This window comes from Pleurodeles waltl, chromosome 3_1 (genome assembly GCF_031143425.1).
Source record: "Pleurodeles waltl isolate 20211129_DDA chromosome 3_1, aPleWal1.hap1.20221129, whole genome shotgun sequence".
Classification (NCBI taxonomy): domain Eukaryota; kingdom Metazoa; phylum Chordata; class Amphibia; order Caudata; family Salamandridae; genus Pleurodeles; species Pleurodeles waltl.
This window is the reverse complement of record NC_090440.1, coordinates 151138532-151160104: the sequence shown is the minus strand read 5'-3', so window position 1 is coordinate 151160104 and position 21573 is coordinate 151138532.

Genomic DNA, 21573 nt, shown 5'->3' with positions numbered 1-21573 from the left:
CAGTCCCATACTTTTAGCTGACTGCCACTCACCCACTTGACCACAGTCCTGTGGCATGCTAAGGTAACATTACCTACCCACTGGGCATAGTGCTGTTCTATCCATTACCTAATGTCACTCACTCACAGGTAATACTACTACTGCACTCTCTCTGTAGACCTCGTGCAGGTAGTGCTGCTGCACTCTCTCTGAAGACTTAGTGCAGTTAAAGCTGCTGGTGCTGCACTCTCTCTGTAGGCCTCGTGCAACTAGTGCTGCTCCACTCTCTCTGTATACCTCGTGCAGGTAGTGCTGCTGCGCTCTCTCTGCAGACCTAGTGCAGGCAGTGCTGCTGCACTCTCTCTGTAGACCTAGTGCAGGCAGTGCTGCTGCACACTCTCTGTAGACCTCGTCCCTCGTGCAGGTAGTGCTGCTCCACTCTCTCTGCAGACCTAGTACAGGCAGTGCTGCTGCACTCTCTCTGTAGACCTAGTGCAGGTAGTGCTGTTCCACTCTCTCTGTAGACCTCGTCCCTCGTGCAGGTAGTGCTGCTCCACTCTCTCTGTACACCTAGTGCAGGTAGTGCTGCTGCACTATCTCTGTAGACCTCGTCCCTCGTGCAGGTAGTGCTGCTGCACTCTCTCTATAGATCTAGTGCAGGTAGTGCTGCTGCACTCTCTCTATAGATCTAGTGCAGGTAGTGCTGCTGCACTCTCTCTGTAGACCTAGTGCAGGCAGTGCTGCTGCACTCTCTCTGTAGACCTTGTGCAGGTAGTGCTGCTGCACTCTCTCTGTAGACCTAGTGCAGGTAAAGCTGCTGGTGCTGCAATCTCTCCATAGCCCATGCCAGATAGTTCTGCTACCGCACACTCTCTGCACACCTAAGGCCAGATGTATCAAAGGATTTTACCCATTCTATGCCTATGGGAAAAAGCTTTCGTACATATGGCCCTCAATGACTGCCACTGTCGTCTTTTTCTGCACACGGTGCAGGTAGTTCTGCTGGCGTGTCGCTGTCTGGGTGCACTTGGTGAAAGTGAACGTGTTCCTCTTTTTCTGCACGACTGGACACGCCGGTGTCGCACTGTGGCTGATACAGTCCCGGGCAGACATGGCAGCACGCTGTTTTCAGAATGTGTTGGGATAGTAACTGTCCACAATTTGAGATATTTTCTCTGAAGTATTTTGAAGCAGTGAGCTAAAGCTTTCGTAGCAAAGCCTAGAACTCGCCTTTCAGAGTACCCTGGGCCCACTAAGTGCTTGAATGAGCGCTTACTGATTTGGAAAGTGGCCTGTCAACGGCCTGTGATGGGCAGCCTATGAGCGGCAGCACACGCAATGAATGCTGGGAAGCTGTCTGGCTGACAGAGGAGCCTCTGAGTTCCACAGGCCAGACTAGTATATTAGACTGCGCACCGGTGTCGGACTGGCCCACAGGGCAATCAGGCAGTGCCCGAGGGGCTGGTCTGACAGGTCACTGTGTGGGCCAGATTTGTGGAGGATTCTGAGCCTGTTTTAGGGTCAGATGCACCAGTTTTTACTGTTGATTTCCCTGATATAACCACAAAGTTTGCTTGTAGCAAGCACACATTTATGCAGTCTTCAATACCTTGCAAAACACCTATAAAAAAGTTCAGAACTTCCCTATTTGCAAATGCGGGCCACGTTTTTAGTTATTTGATCCACTAATGTGGGACACTTTTATTTTGGTGCGTGTGCCTATTTTCTGTCGCTGTCTAACCCTGTTGCACACCCAAGCAGCGGTTGAAGTGTATAAGAAAGTATGGCAACTATGATCCTGAAAACTGTGGGTGGAACAGAATATGGGGGCAGGGTGAAAAACACAGCTGAAAAGAAGAAAATATTATCTCACTACTGGGTTGGCCTTTGGGGACGGGGAAGCGGGCAGGGGAGACCCCCATTAGTGCCAGGGAAAGGATTCCCTGGCCCTGATAGTGCCTGCCACCATGGTTTTCGTGGCGGTAAGTTTGGCACGAAAACCATGGCGGTAGGCCGGGTTGTAAACCCGAGGGTGGGATTGTGACGACCGCTGGGCTGGAGACTTTATGAAACATGCTGATAAGAACGAATAGTGTAAAGATGTATATATTCTTCTACTGAATGAATGCTAAAAGAGTGTATCCCAAGAGATGGAGCAGAGTCTGAAGGAGATCCAGAAGGATGGGCATCGTCAGTAGTTTCAAATAAAGGTTTTTAGACACAGGTTGAAACATGTCACGTTTAATGGTTACCATACTTAAGTTAGATTCCAAAGCATACAATGAGATTTCCTCTGAAACTATCCCACCCCTAATCTTGAAGATTTTATTTTGATGAATATCTGCAAGATCATAATCAGTGCTAATATCCAGTGGGAACCAGCTAGATTCTGTCTCTGGAAGCTTGTACTGTGCCATAACCGGGTTCTACCCGTGCCCAAGCCAATTGTCCCAACAGTGGACTGTGCCACACTGTGATACGCACTGCAGTGCTAGCGACGTGCATAGCAGGAGACTCCTTTCCCTCTGTAGCACACACCCTGCTGCAGGGGTCTAATATTACGGACAGTCAGTAATGGGTTGTCTAAGTTGTGCTTTGAATGGTATCAGGTGTTTAAGGTCAAACGTAGAAAAGCTGGAAGCTCACATCTCCTCACCCTGCTCCACACCACAGAGAATAAAATGACACTCTCAGTCAAGATTGCCGATTCCGAAAGTGCCAAAAGATCAATTGTAAACTGAACCCATTTTTACTACTCTGAATTTATGTATAATATATAGGTCTATGTGTTCCGTATATGTGCTAGTTGTGTGTAATGATTCTTAGTCATTTACACCACAAATTGAATTGGTTTTTGGCACTTACTAATAAGTGGTTATTACTGTTGGTGATGCAAAGTTATTCTCATTTATTTAAGCTTTATGATATAGTGACTTGTGAAAATGATTAATCTTCACATATATCTTTGCATTTAAATTTAGGGAAATTAGTGATTTGTATGGTTTTCTACTAATTATAGCTAGAATATGTGAATTTTATATAAGAGTCAACGTGGACCTAGGTGCCAGACTCTATTTTGCACATAGAAATGTTGCATTTCTGCATGCTGTGCATTTCTCTGATTTTGTTTCAGGCACCAGAGTTACTGTGTTCAATAAATGTATATTTTCTGTTAGCTTACTGATTGAAGGTCATGTTGCAACTAATTGGTTGGGCAATGGTTCTCAGCACCAGCACTGCATGGGAAGCAGAGGAGGTGAATACTCCTTTGTGCGATATCGTGAAGGCCAAGATGATGGAAGAATCTGGCCTTGCTTCAACCTTGAGAAGGTGTCCGACACTAAGGAGACCTGGAAAACTCAATTTGATTGGTCCTCTGTGGGGACTTATTGAGACTTTCACTTTGACTTAATTTCATATTTTAGCCGGGTGAATCTGAGTTAGTTAGAAGACTTGCCCCTGTCCACCTTTGCTGATGGACATTTCATTCCCTCTCTCGATCCCCAAAGCCCCTCATATTTCTGCTCCTAGACTTACTTTCTAGAGCAAGAACATTTCTCCTTTTCTTGATTGGAACATTCAGTTGATTCCATTTAAACTTTATATTTGCTGACACATTATGATTCTAAAATTCCCCTTTGTTTGCCCACAACCTTAGCTTAGCATTAGGGAGTCTCCCTTCATGGGAAGGAGTTTTATTTTCCTTTGCCTCTGCTGTCTTTAATAACATGTAATCGCACCTGCCGAATTGACTTGCCTGGATTTATATTCATACAGGCTGTATTCAGATGATTACTGATTTATGCTTAACTGATTCAATGTGAGATTTTAGCTTTACTAATTTATTAATAAACCTTCATGATTTGAAAAATTACCCAACCCGGTCATTCTCATGGGCAAACTCTGCTTCACTGTCATTGATATATTGCTGAATTTTATGATTTTAGCCTCAGTTCCAGATAAAGGTCCATCCCAGAAGACATAGTGGAGATTCAAGTTTGTGCTAAGTTTTTGTGGTGCAAACACCATCCTTATCTCTTCCACTATCACTAGTCACCAAAACTCACTTTATTATCCTTGGCAGGATAACACCTGTAAGGATTAAAATGTGTGCATTGCCAGTTACACATAGCTGGTGCCTAACTTGCTACAGTACTTTACCATGATCATAACGTACGACGTGAAACTTACAGAAGAACCTCTGTAATAAACTCTTTAATCAACTAAGTCATTTGATGAAGCTTCAAGTTGGTGACCATGGATTACACACAGATATTTCCAAACAGTGCTTTAAACATGGCTTAAAGTGGGCCTGGTCCCTCCAGGAGATAGTCTCATTAGTAATAAAAACCGGGATTGGAACGGATCTCTATTGGGCCCTATACTCATGTCCTCAACCTTACTGGAAAATAACACTGATTGATTTCTGAACAATTCATGTAAAAACATTATTGTGAACCATATCAGCGATTTATTTCCTGTTATAGTTCACATTTACTTTATCTTGTACAGCACACTGTAGGGATCACAGAAATGTAATTTAGATGCCTAAGCCACATCCTTAGTTATGTAGGCCGTGCCCCTTTCAGAGACCCCTCACTTTTTGCATCTCACATAAAGCCCTTGCTTCAACCTTCTGAACCACCTGTAGCAATGTACACTCCTGCCAAGGGGCATAACTTCAGGGGGGTGTTACACCCCTCTAAAAATTGTATTTAGCAATAAATACATTGGTACAGGTGCTTTATGTCGGGTATGGCGAGGAGTTTGATTTCACTCGGAAGAAAAACACACACACACACACACACAAACACACACACACAAACACACACACACACACACTGTTATTTCACAAAATATTGAGCTTTAAACCACCCTCATTTCTCGCACTCCTCTCCCTTCCGGTTGCCCCTTAAGCCTCCCTCTTGCCTGCTTCTCAAATAATGTATTTTGACCAGAGAGATTGTTGGGAAGAATGAAGCTCCTCCTCCTCCCCCCCCCCCCCCCACGGACCTCATTTAGGGATCTCCAGGGGTCGGAGCTGCGACCCCCAGTTTGCCCCTTGCGCCCCCCTGGCACAGCCTCTGCACCCCTGGCCTCAGAGGTGGCAAAATCAGTGCCAGGAACGCAGAGTCAGCTTGTTTGATGCTCCACGTCCTTGTTTTCAATCAGTTTTTTATTACAGTAATAGTGAATAATATGTTATTCACTATTAGTGTAATAAAAAATGGTGTACAGTTAGCTGGAATATGCCCCTCCTTGGTAGCTGAGGTAAGTAAAAAACACTTTTAAGTGTATGTTGTGTGTATGCCTTCGGGTGAGAGTGTGCTTCTGTAAAAGTGTGTGTGTGTAAGCATATGTGTGTGAGTGAAAGTTAAGATGAAATGACATGTGATGTCACTTCCGCTACCCCTGGAATTTTTTGGGGAATTGACGTCAGTGCCCCCCTCAATCTTCCTGACCAATCTAAGCCCCTGCTCCTGCTCCCCTCCCACTGACATCCAGGCCTCCATTTGTAACTGGCCAGCTTGGCACCCAGGTGGCTTCTTCGCTTCGGGCATGCCAAGACTGCCTTCCCGAGGCCCTCCCCAGCTTCCTTTGCTTTCATGCTTGCCTCTGTTTCACTGCTGCTCCAGATATAGGTCCTTGCAGGCAGACAAGGCCTCTACAAGACCGTATTGTTTCCGGCTACATTTCCGATTGCCCCAGTCAGAGAGCGACCCCCCCCTCCGCTGCAGCGGCCGCATTCCTTACAAGGACAAGCTATCCCGGGAGCTCTCCTGGGAGTTTTCAGAATCTACTCCACGCAGAATTTCCTTAAACAAACTTGGCAGTTGTGACCCAACGCGTATCTCTTCCGTTCTGGGAATTATTAGAAATTCCTGGGGCCTCCTCTCCGTACACGTGAATGAAGCCGTTCTTCAGAGTGCCAGGGCACGGCCGTGGCATTCAGGGCGAAAAGGGCATGGGGCTGCAACGTATAGATGCCAAGTGCAAAGTGATGGTAAGTCAGCGTACTCTATGCAGCATTTGTGTAGAGAGAACACCATAAGTGCAACATACCGTGCGCACCGAGGGGCTCCCATATGTGCAAAGCATAGCATATGTAAGGAGTGCATCATATGTATCTTATGTACAGATTGCACTATGTTAAGCAAGATCCATACGTGCAGTATGTACCTTATGTAAAGTGTGCACCACATGTATAGATACATCATACACCATATGCATAGCAGGCGTCATACGCATGCAGTATGAACACTATGCATCCTGTGCATACTACACCCTGTAGGCACAGCCCACCCCACAAGCACGGCACGCGCCATAAACACAGCATGAGCCGTATACACAGTACGTACCTCGTGTACAATATGTGCAGGGTGAACACTGTGCTTCTTGCGTATACTGTGCATCATATGAACAGCCTGCACCCAGTGTACATCATGTGCCGTATGTACCACGTTTCACATGCACAGCTTGCACCTCATGTACAGAGTGCACCAGGTGTACAATATGTGCAGTGTGAACACTATGCATCCTGCATAAACTGCGCACCGTAGGTACAGTCTGCATAACCTGTACAGCATGTGCCATATGTACCACATCATCATATGCACAGTATGCACCTCATGTACAGAGTGCACCAGGTGTACAATATGTGCAGTGTGAACACTATGCATCCTGCATATACTGCGCACCATAGGTACAGCCTGCATAACCTGTACAGCATGTCCCATATGTACCACATCATCACATGCACAGTATGCACCTCGTGTACAGAGTGCACCAGGGGCCCTATTACACATAGGGCACACTTTCTCTTCTTGCACCACAGCGCACCTTAAAACAGGTGCTCCGGGTGCAAACAGAGAAAGTGCGCCCTATTACATTGAATGCACTGCCCGAGGACAGCCACAAACTTGCGGTGCCCGGGGGGGTAGTGCATTCAAGTGAAAAATGGAGCAGCTTTGCAGCAGCTGCTTTGTGTTTCACTGTGCAGGCGGCAACCCACCTGCACTTTTAAGGGTGATTAGAGATCCCCTTGCAAGTGGGTCCACTGAGTGACTGCACCCCTGCAAGGGGCTGTCATGGGGATCCACAGGACCCTCTTTTCCCCCTCCAGAGGGCTTCCATCAGAGGGCACACAGACACTCCTGACTGCTTCTTTGCCTCTGTGCCTGCATCTATAATACAACAGGGTGCAGAGGCAAAGGGATTCCCCAATTTTCTTGGGGCCACTCCCCCATGCAAATGATGGAACACCCTCTGTTGATAGCGCTCGAGCTATATGTGTGCCAGCACTATTTGTATTATACGTAGGGTCGCAAAAGCATCTGCGGCCCTTTCTGTAATACCAAAGTGCTCAGGGGCGTGTAAAGCGGGCGCACATGCCCGTTGCGCCCCTGGGACACTGTATAATACGACCCCAGGTGTACATTATGTGCAATGTGAGCACTGTGCATTCTATGTACACTATGCCTAAGCCTGCATAACATGTACAGCATGTACCATATGTACCACATCATCATATGCACAGTGTGTACCTCATTCACAGACTGCACTAGGTGTACAATATGTGCAGTGTGAACACTGTGCTTCTTGCGTATACTGTGCATCATATGAGCAGCCTGCACCCAACGTACATCATGTGCCTTATGTACCACATGCTTCACATGCACAGTATGCACCTCATGTACAGAGTGCACCAGGTGTACACAGTGAACACTGTGCATCTTGCACATACTGTGCATCATATGAGCAGCCTGCACCCAACGTACATCATGTGTCATATGCACCACATGCCCGGCATGCACCTCATGTACAGAGTGCACCAGGTGTACAATATGTGCAGTGTGAACACTGTGCATCTTGCACATACTGTGCATCATATGAGCAGCCTGCACCCAACGTACATCATGTGCCGTATGTACCACATGCCCAGCATGCACCTCATGTACAGAGTGCACCAGGTGTACAATATGTGCAGTGTGAACACTGTGCATCTTGCGTATACTGGGCATGAGATTTTTAGTGTAACTTGTACACAGATGAGGGAGACAAAAGGTAGAAAGAGGTAGAGGTTGATTTAAATAACATATGTGATGGAAAGTCAGTTTTTCATGCAGGATTTTAAGGGTTAGTACAAGCTGAGAATGTTTGCATACAATTTGTGGATGTAAACCTGTTGAAAGAAACAGTTTCATTCAAATATACTTCTCACAGTGAAAAAAGGAAGCACAGTGTGACAAATAAGAGCTTCTTTTTATATATCCACTACATCATTTGTAATTCTATGCTATAAAATACTGGAGTTTATGTAAATTATAGGCACCATAAACAATATATTATAAAAAAAGTTTGTAAACATCCACCAGCTTAAAAATATAACAAGGTAATTAATACAGACACATTACAGTAACCATTAGTATATTCAGTGCCATGTTCATCACCCGTTCAATGTCTGGTTTGGAAGGCGCCACCCTCTTCATCCGCCTGAACCTGAAGAGCACCCCCATGTACAACAGAATGGATATGTCCGGGGTCACCTTCTCCATCTAGGATCCACCGTGCCTGGTAGTGTATAGTAAGCACCATACCTACACCACATGTACAATATCCACCATACATACACTAAGCACCACCATCATATATACAGTAAGCACACATATAAAGAGTACACCCCAAAACCAACATGCACCATATGTACAGTAAGCACCATACATATACAGAGTACAAAATGTACAATATCCACCATATACAGTAAGCACCATTCTTATATTCACCATATGTACAGTAAGCACAACATGTACAGAGTAGACAGTATGTACAATAGCCACCATATACAATAAACACCACAGTTAAAGAGTGCACCACATGTACAATATCCACCATATGTGCAGTAAGCACCATAGTTTTATTCACCACATGTACAGTAAGTATCACATATACAGTCCACCACATAGACAATGCCCCCATATTTTGCACCATATTTGCAGAGTACACCTCATGTACAATATCCACCACATGTGCACCACAATTACAGAGCACACTGCATATACAATATTCACCATATGTACAGTAAGCATCACATTTGCAAAGTACACTGCATGTACAATATACACCAATACGTCCATTAAACACCACGTTTACAGAGTACACCTCGGGTACAATATCCACCATACGTCTATTAAGCACCACGCTTACAGAGTACACCCCAGGTACAATATTCACCATGTGTACAGTAAGCACCACATTTACAAAGTACACTTCATGTACAATATACACCATACGTCCATTAAGCACCACATTTACAGAGTATACTGCATGTTCAATATCCACCATATGTACAGTAAGGACCACATTTACGTCCATTAAGCACCACATTTACAGAGTGCACTGCATGTTCAATATCCACCATATGTACAATAAGGACCATCTTTATAGAGTACTTCCCATGTTTACAATCTACCATATGTCCATTAAGCACAATGCTTACAGAGTACTCTGCATGTACAATAGCCACCATACATACAGTAACCACCATACTTACAGTGTATACCACATGTACAATAGCCACCATACACACACTAAACACCAAGCTTACAAAGTACACCACATGTACAATATCCACCATACGTACAATAAGCACCACATATACAGAGTACACCTCATGTAAAATATCCACCATATGTACAGTAAACACCACATATAAAGAGTACACTGCATGTACAAAATCCACCACATGTACAGTAAACACCATAAATGTACAGTATCCATCATATGTACAGAGAGCATCACACTTACAAAGTACATCACATGTACCTTATCCACATATATGTACAGTAGAAACAACACATCCAGAGTATTCCACATGTACAATGTCCATCACATATACATAAAGCACCATATTTACAGCATACACTGCATGTACAATAGCCACTATATGCACAGTAAGCACCATATTTACAGAGTACACTGCATGTACAATATCCACCATATGTGCAGTAAGCACCACACTTAAACATTATATCACATTTACTATATCCACCATATGTACAGTAAGCACTACACTTACAGAGTACAGCGCATTTACTGTATCCACCATACATACAGTAAGCACCACATATACAGAGTTCACCATATATCCACCATATGTACACTAAGCATCATATAGCCAGAGTACACCGCATGTTCAATATCCACCACATGTACAATAAGCATCACATATGCAGTACACCACGTGCACACTATCCACCACAAGTACAGAAAGCACCACATATAACGAGTACATCACATGTACAAAATGCACCATATGTACAGTTTACACAATATGTATGGCATGTACTGCATGTGCCATGTCATGTACAGTCTGTACCACTAAGCACAGATTGCACTATAAGCACAGTTTGTGCCATATGAACATCCTGCACTGTTTGTACAAAGTGCACCCGATGTACAGTTTGCACTGATAGGTTCAGCATGCACCAGATGTAGGGTAGCACCATGTGTACATATTTCACCATTTGCAGATTATGTGCATATATCCATTGTGTTCAGTATGCACTAAGTTCAACGATGTACATTATGCAACTTACATGCACCATAGGTACAGCAAGCACCAATGTGCAGTGTATTACCAGGGCACATAGTGCACCCTACTTATAAACCACATATAAAGCAATGCCCAAATGCAGAATACACCACATGTACAGCATGCAGTATATGTATGGTATGCACACTATCAACTAGTGTTCCATGTGTCCAACATGCACCAAATGGCTTAAGTGCACCATATGTGCACCATATGTGCAGTATGTATCATTATTATAGCATGCACAGTATACAGCATAGGTAGAGAATGTGCCATAGACTAAAGTATACACATAGATGTAGTATGTACCCATGTACAGGATGTGCACTATTAGCAGTGCCCCATGTTTATGTTATGCGGTTGATGTCCAAGATGCACGTAACAAGTGTTGTCCATCAGCTCAACGCTGGTCCTGTCAGTGGGTTCTGTCTGGTTTGTCTCTGAACCTAGATGATGCTCCACAGCAGTGCCAAAACCCCTGTACAGTTTGTGTTGCATAACTGCATTTTTGGATTGGTGAGATAACATCATCCCTTTATCAGGGTATGCTGCACTTTAAATAAAATGTAGCATTCTGTTTCCTTGAGCCAGGTTCTTTGTGATATCAGAAATAGCCTCTAGTTACGTACTTAAGTCAGAGTGGTAACTACCTGAGCTGTATCCACAGCAAGAGTTAACAGCATATCGTTAGAGCAGTTTTGCTTATTTACAAAGCCAGCATAACCAGCACCCGTGCTTATCTTGCAGCCATGATCACCATCTCTAGTGGTTCTCAGCACACCAGCAGCTAGGACCCCATCAGACTGCAACTAAGAAGTGCAAAAAAATAAACAAGACCTCAGACCTTTTCTAATTATGCACCCAGGACATGGAACAACATCCCCGTATCCATCAGGACTGTCCCAGCGCTGCTTTAATTTAGGCAGCAGCTGATGACTGACTTCTTTAAAGAACACTACATCATAATGCATTAACCACCCACAACCCAGCTTCCTCGCCTAATACTTTCCCACTTTCTGTTTGTCTTGACCAAGTCCAGCACTCCACTGCCTTTGGCTAGATGCATGCTATTACCAAAATAAATACTATATACATACATGAATATAATAGCAGCTGGCATTTAAAATATTCAGGGGCTTATTTACCAGCCCCTTGTGCTGCCGGTGTGTCACTTTTTAGGACGTTGCAGTAGCGCAGAGTGCAGATCCAAGTCTACGAGGCTATGCAAAGCCACTATAAATGGATTTTCATGGCCTCGTAGATATGGTGTAAGGCAACACAGTACAAGTTGCTGCATTGCCTTTCACTGTGTCGGGGGCATTCCATTGGCTTTGCGGTAGGTTTTCCCATGCAACACCCATGGGTTTTGGCACATTGCCAGATTTACAAGGATCTGTAAACCTTGAAATGTGTCAAAACTGTGCACCTCCCCAGAGGAGGTGTAGCAAGGAGAAATATTTGTATTTTTATTTGTTTTTTTCCTCTTTCTATGCATGCTGCATTCTGCAGCACATGTAGAAAGAGGAAATGTCTGGATTGTTTTTGAGCAGGAAGGTGTCTTATAATCCTGCCAACAAAGAAGTCACCCTTGCACCATGGTCAATGGGGTCTGCTTTGGCGCTAGGCACCAAATTATGCGCTGGCGATGGCTGAAAGGACAGGAATGCATCTCATAAATATGGTGCATTCCTGCCCTTTCGAATTAGCATAGGGCAGCACTTCCCTAAGCCAAGTCATTGTAAATGTGCCACTCAGTGACTGCAAGGACTGCCTCAGTTAGGTTTTTAGATTCCTTTCATGTGAACCTTCCCTAACAGTTTACAAGTATTAGCTGATAAGGACAGCCCATGGACCCCTGCTTTGTTTATCTTGAGCCCTGCCACTGGAGTTCAGGAAAGGAGGGCGGAAAAGAGTCTAATTAACCCCTTCTCCCACCCTCACCACGGCCTGAAACAAACTTTTCACAGCTGATATCCAGCCTCTTGAGTACTTGTGCGCCAGCACTTGGTTGTCTGAGCTCCCTCGACAGCACCACGAGTCACTTTATAGGCAAAAGTAAACAAAGCTACCTGACTACAGTTTACTTTTCTTGGCTTGCAGGTCAAGACCCAACTTCATGTATTTGTTCACAGTATACTTTCACATCTATTATTCATGTATGAAGCGAGAAGATGAGGGAGAGCATGAAAGAATGGGAGGAGAATGGAAGTGTATAACAAGGAAAATTAGAACTTTAGAATGTTCAGAGCCCCACTGAAGACAAGGAAGTGTCTCAGGACTAATAATGGCTCCTGTAAGCCTTATGTGCCACTATTCCAATGGTTGCCTTTGTGTCTTTCTGTTTTTAATTTAGAACATTCTACTTTCAGTGGGTTGAGTGCTTTGATAGCCTAGCTCTTGTTCCTTGGGCTATAGATTGGGAAAGACCTGTTCCCTCGTTATTGGCCCTCACCTGCTACTCGGCCCTATAACTTTGGTTCAGGGCCTCTAACAACCAGTATAGCCTTGAGCAGTAGACTATTAGGCTATAAAACTCACCCACACACTGCACATACAAAGGATATTGCAAGACACTTGCATGTACTATTAATCTTGAGCACATAAGAAATATCAGTTCTCTATACATTCATTGAATCATAACATCAGCTTCGATGGGTAATTACAACTTTTCTGCATCGGGATTAGCAACACTTTCCATACATGATAAAGTATTAATTCCACTCCAGAACATATTGTCCACACCTGGCGTACTTTGTCAAACTTTTTAAAGCATCCTGGGCTTTGGTGTATTTTCTTGCCGGCCTCCATACACCAGGCAAATTTAAAATGTCATAGCTCCCGAGTTGAAATATCCATGTTAACCCTCTTCTGGCTCTCAGACCTGATACATTGATCCTGGACCTGCCTTTAGACTTCCTCAATGCAAAGCATGTTGGGTATGTTGGTGGTGCTCAGCAGGCTTGAGGTATCTTATTAGAAGGAGCTGGGATCCCCACATGGTGAACGTGTAGACCCCACCCACACCCAGGTTCGCCTCTGGCTTCCTCCATGGTCACAGAGTGTTGGTCATGTTAATAGGCCAACATCTCCCAACATTTTTGATGCACACAGGTAACAAATAAGGATCAGAGGTGCGTATCTGAAAAGCAAGAATAGCACGGCCTGTTGTCAGTAAATCTGAGGTATATGGAAGGGTCCATGAGTCAAGCTGACGTTTCGATACCCTGCCAAATGGAGGGATCATCATCAGGACGCTTACATACACCACTGAGCCTTAGCCTGAGATGTACTTATACTGGAATAGAAGAGTAAAGATAGAAAAAAGAAAAGAAAAAAACGGCGTAAGGTACAGGTGAGTGTCAATCCTACTCACATGATAGCAGGTCCTGTGTATGTACTGCGAGAATAACGGAGAGAGGCATATGTGAAGAATTAGTGAACCCTCAAAATAAGAGTAATAATGAAAATAATATTACAACCAACGTGGAAAGTGATCCAGCTGGGTAAACGCCATGGACGTCATCTAGGGGGTCACCCAGATCGCAGCTGCGACCCCTGTCTTGCCGTTGCGACCCTGGAACTGCCTTTGAGACCCCTGACCTCAGAGGTTCAAAAATCAGTGCAGAAAACATAAGGGCACCTCCACTTTCCACGTTTTCTTTCATTTTCTAAATTAAATTAATAGTGAATAATAAATATTCACTTATAGTGTAATAAAGAATGAATTACAGTTCGCTGGAATATGACTCTCCCTGGCTGCTGACGTAAGTAAAAAATGATTTTAAATATATGTTCCGTGCGTGCTTGTGGTTGAGAGTGTATTCAAGTGAGAGCGTATGTGTGTGTATGTGTAAATGTGTGTGTATGCGTAAGCAGGCATGTGTGAGTGCAAGTAATGTTAAATGGCGTGTGATATCCCCTCCGCTACCCCTGACATTTTGGTGAATTGATCTTCATGGTAAACATTCCTCACGTGAAAAATTATGCATTTTTCTCTTTCCTTTATTCTCTCGGTCCATACATAGGATGGAATGCTTAGTGCACTTTGTGGTCCATCGTTTATGCTCAATGTTGCACTACTGATGGGAGCCAATCTTAATTAGCATTAGTTCTGCTCCAATACGACGAGTACCGACTGTCAGATGACATCCTCACAAACAGAATTCTATCAGGAACAATAGTTACTAAGGACCACAAGTACAGATGCCAGGTTTTGCGACTCGCAACTTGTGAGTCTTAGCGACTTGCAGTTTGCGAGTTGCAAAACCTGATGTGCAACAGTGTCTCTGACACTGTTAGCAGTTCCCGCACAGGGACATTCATGAGGCAGGTCACAAATTGCGACCCATTTGGGAATAGCTGCACTCACAGGGGTGGTGGCCTGCTGGGGTCAGTAGACCATCATGTCTGTGACTGCTTTTTAAATAAAGCAGTTTTAAAAAAAAATGCAGTCCGTTTTCCTTAAAGAAAACGGGATGCATTTCAAAAATAAAAATGAAACGTTTCAGTTTCAATTTTTCAGAATAGGCAGTGGTCCGTAAGACCGCTGCCTGTTCTGAAATTTTTTTTGCACTCCCATTGACAAAGGGGGAGGGGTGAAATTGGTGTTAACTGCAATTGTTTTGTGACCGCATTTCAAGGTCACAAAACAATCATACATACCTCTGCGACTCGTAATTAGGAAGGGACACCCTTGGCACACCTCTTCTTAATTGCGACTCGCACACCTATTTGGCAATTCGATAAATAGACTCCCGAATTGCAAAATAGCATTTGTGCATACAAAAAAGCTTTTTTCTGTGCGGAAACGGCCCGATTCTGTGAATCGGGCCGTTTGCTCACAGAAAAAGAGCTTTGTACATCTGGCCCTCAATGCTCAGCATCTGCTTTAGTCACAGACTAAACCCTCTTAGAAGAGAACCCCACATAACACTTATTATTTACAGAACCATCACTATGGCACCAGACCAGGCGTATACTGATGCAGGTAGACGACATACAAAAGGACACAAACACAGTCTGGACAATCTATTGCATGTTCCAAGCTACAGCAACATATACTGGTTTCACATAATTCCATTCTTATTGGGGCAAGGCCTTTTTGCTTAACTTTGGGTTTACATACACATGAATAACCACCTACTTTTTTATTGCATTCATGTTACAAGGAAATTCCTTTTGTAACTGAAGCCACGCCAGGTGGATCAGTTATAGAAGAATAAGAGGAGTCTAGGTAACCAAGATAAGATATATTTCAGAAAGAGATCTTAGAAAGGTGGCCACTGGAACCACCTCTGGGATACAGACTGGCCAACAGATGTATAAAGTATCAAAGCCATACTTTTTAATAGTGTTATTTCAGTTACAAGATAGTATTCAACAAACACTATGACATCAGGCCCCACTACCGAATAGCACAATTCAGACCTCCAGCTGCACATCTCTTCCCATGTGTGGGGATGAAAATAACGGGACCGTGTGAAGGTCTACCGTTGTATAAATGTCCACAGGGAGTTTTAAGCTTGCACTTATGTTGGCTCACGGTAACTGTAGCACTTTTCCCACAAAGCAGGGAACTTGGATGCCTTCAGTGGCTTAGGATACCCTGAGTGGTCCTCACAGGATGCTCCTAATGCAGACAGACGCACCGTGAATACGAGCTGTGTCGATGTGCCTGTGAATCATCAGCATCTACGTCCAAGGGAGTCTTAGAGAGAGTTGATGTGGCACCAAAGGTATAGGTACAGCACAACTTTAGAAACCCATTTATCTTTAGTGTTGCTAATAAGAAGGAACGTGATCACATGTAGTAAGTTTTCCTAAAGCATTGAGTGCAGCCGCTGACCGGTCATAGGCTCATTAAGGGTATTGAAAGCTCTAAAACTCAATTCTTTGCTGTAAGAATCAAGTTGTCTTCTTGTAGTAGACATTTAGTAAACCTGTAAGTTGCATATTTCTAGCAGTCTGGCTCTAAAAAGAGGTAGTGCATGTCTCTTCCAGGATTTCAGAGCTGGGAACTGTATCCCTAAGTTCACATGTGTCCAGCTGTGCATCTATGTGTGATGATTGGCTCTGAACCTTATCACTCTCATTCTTTCTGTGTTCTCCTCTACCTTCTGTTGAATGCCATCATTTGATGAAGGAGAGCAAGTGCTTTCCATCTACTTGTTCTCATTGCTGAAAGTGGTTCCTTAGAAACAGAGAGAGAAGACATTGTACTAAACCAGCCTCCTCATTCAACATATCATGCCACTATCCTAATCAGAGAAGAGACTAGAAAGCGAGAAAGATGGGTAAATCTTTAGTGGAAGCAAGAAAGTCCTGTGCATTGGGCACTGTGGTGTGACAACTGTTTGCTCCATTCCTGTTTCATAGTTAACTATGCTACTTTGTATTACCCAAAATAGGGTTCAAGCCACTTGGTGATTGACTGAATTACAGTCCCAATGCAAACAATCACTTTGTTAAAGTTATAGGGCCTCCCTTACAGTGGTAACCAAAAGATATTTGTATGGGAGACCTTTAAAGTATATATAAGGGGATACGCCCTTGGGAGGCAGATGGGAGTACTGCGATCTATTTGAACCACGCTGGCAGCTGACAAATGCAACCTGTGTGAACTAGACAAGAGTTATGAGCGCGAGGAACAACCTGGGCGCCTAGATGATAAATATGAGGGCCTTCTCAACTTTAGGGAATGGTCAGACAGTGAGTACTGTTTCTTAGGAAGATGCGCGTGCCCACACTTATGGTTAGGTTGAGCACCCCAGTAAAACCCGCTCATGGTTGTTAAAGGAGGTTCATCAGAACATGGTTATTTACTCTTTAGGCAACACACTGGCAAACTAGTGAGGTGGTAGGAATGCTGCTACGCTGCAAGAGTTCAACTCCTGCTATGAATATCTCTATGCTTCCAAGCTAACGAAGAGGCAATCTGATATTGATTACTAGTTTGAGGATATTGCACTTGCGTGAATAGAGGGAGGTGCTAGAACCTTCCTAGACATCTATGGAAAGCAAAAGATCCTTGTTGCCACAGATGGCCTGGCTGGGGGGAAGTCTGCTGGATTGGACGGGCTTACTGTGGAAATGTACAAGGTGTACAAGGCTCTCCAGCTGGCTAATATATACCAGGAGTCCTTGGACACAGGGATGTTCCCTCCTACAAAATGAGAGGTGCTAATCACTATACTTTTAAAACCTGGTAAGGATCCTCAGAACTGTGGCTCTTATTGGCTGCTAGCCCTAATGAATCTGGGCAGTAAAATACTGTCCGAATCACTGAAAACTAACTGAACCCTCTGATGTGCAGGCTGGTACTCTTGGAGCAATCTGGGTTCGTACCTCGCAGAGTTACCTCTAATGATTTAAAAACATTGATTTACTGCACAGGGTCCACCCTGAGGTCCACCCTACCTCACTGTTGTTAGATACAGAGAAGGCATTCGATTCTCTAGAATGGCCCTACATGTCACATTCACGAGCAGGCTAGTGGTCAGCCACAATATTATTACTCCAACACCACTGGCAGGGTTAGAGTAAATGTGTGCAAATCACAAGCTTTCTCGATTCGTAGAGGCGCCAGGCAGGACTGATTCACCTCTCCTACCCCTCCATCCACTACTGTTTACTCTTGTCATGGAGCCCTTGGCCACATGGCTGCAGTCCACCCACTTGCACTGGGGCATTGTGTTCCCAGAGAGGCAGGTACTATTATCATTATATGAAGCAGATATCCTGCTCTTTGTTAGAAATCTGGAGATTAATCTCCCACCCTTTGATGCAAAATTAATATTCTTTGAGAACTATTTGGTATTTGTATCAATTGGAGAAATCCAAAATGTTTCCACTTACAGATGCCTTGGTTCAACCATGGCTGGCCTACCCCTTAAGGTGGTGAGAGATATCAGTCCAGCATTGGGTAGTTTTATTAATTGAGACAAACAGCAGCTACTGCAGGACAACCATAGCTCATTGCTGGACAGACATAGCAGCCTGATGGAGCACTGGATCTCACTTCACTTGTCATGGCCAGCAGAGTGGCACTCACTCATTAAAAGTATAGAGATGCCCAAGTTCTTGTATTTATTTAACAATATTCCAGTCCCTCTGAGCCAATCCTTTTTTGGTAAGGTTAAATTGTGGCTCATTAGACCTGTGTTGGGGGTACGTAGTCATTGGCTCAATTGACAAGGTCTCCTGCACATGTAAGACCAGGGCAAGTTTGAGGTCCGTGACCTGGAGAGGTATTATCATGCAGCCCAGTCTCACAATGCAGTGTACTTGTGTAAGTCATAGAGTAGGACACCCCTCCTGCCTATAAAAAAAAGATCAAATAGCTGTCAGAAACCTACGCATCAGTGTCACGTCACAAACACCCATACTGACACACTAGATCTATACGGTTTCATATACAAATTGCTTATTATGGACCATGGCCAAAGTGGAGGGGGCTGTACCAGAATTCTCCTGATATCCCCCCCTGGAAAGTTCCAATGAACCTCCTCTCTAGATAAAGTGGTGAAAACTGCAGGCAATTGTTTGTGGCCAAAAAGTTCTTGAATTACGAATAGTTTGGAGAAAATGCAGACACTGACTGCCCTGGATAGATCTGACTATCTCAGTAGCAGATATGCTAATACTTCAAGATGGTTGTCGTACCCTGATGAACCAGCTGAATTTACCACGCTCACACAGATGATCAGAGATCCTTAGGATGGAAGATGGGATTCCAGGCTGCATCAGCAATATGTTTTTGGTCAACACACAGTCCCTATCTGAACTTTGGAGAAGTGTGAAACAGATATGACGGTGAGGTTAGGGCCAGTGTTCTGGAAATACTGCTGTATGCAAACTAAAGAGATGTCTAGCAACTACTGTAGGAAGTTGGCTCTGTATATACTATTTCAAATTAAGAAATAGTGTGCACAGAGTCCAAGGGTTCCCCTTAGAGGTAAGATAGTGGCAAAATTAGGTAATTATAATTCTCTATTTTGTGGTAGTGTGGTCGGGCAGTAGGCTTATCAGAGGGTAGTGTTAAGCATTTGTTGTACACACACAGGCAATAAATGAGGAATACACACTTAAAGACTTACTCCAGGCCAATAGGTTTTTATATAGAAAAATATATTTTCTTAGTTTATTTTAAGAACCACAGGTTCAAGATTTGCAGTAAACACTTTAAATGTAAGGTACTTCACTTAGATACTTTAGGAACTTTGAAAAAAAGCAATATCATATACAGTCTTTGTAAAAATGGCAATAAGCTATTTTCAAAGTGGACACAGTGCAAAAATCAACAGTTCCTGGGGGAGGTAAGTAAAGGTTAGTTTGTGAGGTAAGTAAAACACTTACAAGTCTCAGTCTTGGGGCATAGGCAGCCCACCATTGGGGGTTCACGGCAACCCCAAAGTTACCACACCAGCAGCTCAGGGCAAGTCAGGTGCAGAGGTCAGAGAGGTGCCCAAAACACATAGGCGCCTATGGAGGACAGGGGTGCTCTGGGTCCAGTCTGTCAGCAGGCAAGTACCTGTGTCCTTGGGGGGCAGACCGGGGGTTTTTGTAGAGCACTGGGGGGGACACAAGTAGGCACACAAAACACACCCTCAGCGGCACAGGGGCGGCCGGGTGCAGTATGCAAAGCAGACGTCGGGTTTTGTATAGGCTTCAATGGAGGGACCCGGGGGTCACTCTAGCGGTGCAGGCAGGCACAGGGGGGGCTTCTCCGGACAGCCACCACCTGGGCTAGGCAGAGGGTCACCTGGGGGTCATTCCTGCACTGAAGTTCGGTTCCTTCAGGTCCTGGGGGCTGCGGGTGCAGTGCTGGATCTAGGCGTCGGGTCCCTTGTTACAGGCAGTCGCGGTCAGGGGGAGCCTCCGGATTCTCTCTGCAGGTGTCACTGTGGGGTTTCAGGGGGGTTGTCCCTGGCTACTCACGGGCTCGCAGTCGCCGGGGAGTCCTCCCTGTGGTGTTTGTTCTCTGGCTCTCGAGCCGGGGGCGTCAGGTGCAGAGTGTGAAGTCTCACGCTTCCGGCGGGAAACGTGCAGTCTTTGAAAGTTGCTTCTTTGTTGCAAAGAAGTAGCTGGTTTTGGGCAGGGCCACTGCTCACAGGAGTTTCTTGGTCCTTTAGTCCAGGGCAGTCCTCTGAGGCTTCAGAGGTCACTGGTCCCTGTCAGATGCGTCGTTTGTTGTAGGTTTTCAAAGTTGGAGACAGGTCAGTGGGGCTGGGGCCAAAGCAGTTTTCGTCGTCCGTCTTCTCTGCAGGCTTGTAGGTCAGCAGTCCGTCTTGTTTCTTCAGGTTGCAGGAATCTCATTTCCTAGGTTCTGGGGTGCCCCTAAATACTGAATTTAGGGGTGTGTTTAGGTCTGGGAGGGCAGTAGACAATTGCTACTGTCCTTGACGGTGGCTACACCCTCTTTGTGCCTCCTCCCTGAGGGGAGGGGGGCACATCCCTAATCCTATTGGGGGAATCCTCCAAACTCAAGATGGAGGATTTCTCAAGGTAGGGGTCACCTCAGCTCAGGACACCTTAGGGGCTGTCCTGACTGGTGGGTGACTCCTCCTTGTTTTTCTCATTATCTCCTCCAGCCTTGCTGCCAAAAGTGGGAGCAGTGGCCAGAGGGGCGGGCATCTCCACTAGCTGGGATGCCCTGGACGCTGTAACAAAAGGGGTGAGCCTTTGAGGCTCACCGCCAGGTGTTACAGTTCCTGCAGGGGGAAGTGAGAAGCACCTCCACCCAGTACAGGCTTTGTTCCTGTACAAAAGCACTCTCCCCATGTGGCCAGCAACATGTCTGGTGTGTGGCAATGCTGGCAGAAACTGGTCAGCCTACACTAGAAGTTAGATTGGTATTCAGGGGACATCTCTAAGATGCCCTCTGGGTGTATGTTACAATAAATTGCACACTGGCATCAGTGTGCATTTATTGTGCTGAGAAGTTTGAAACCAAACTTCGCAGTTTTCAGTGTAGCCATTATGGAACTGTGGCGTGTATGACAAAC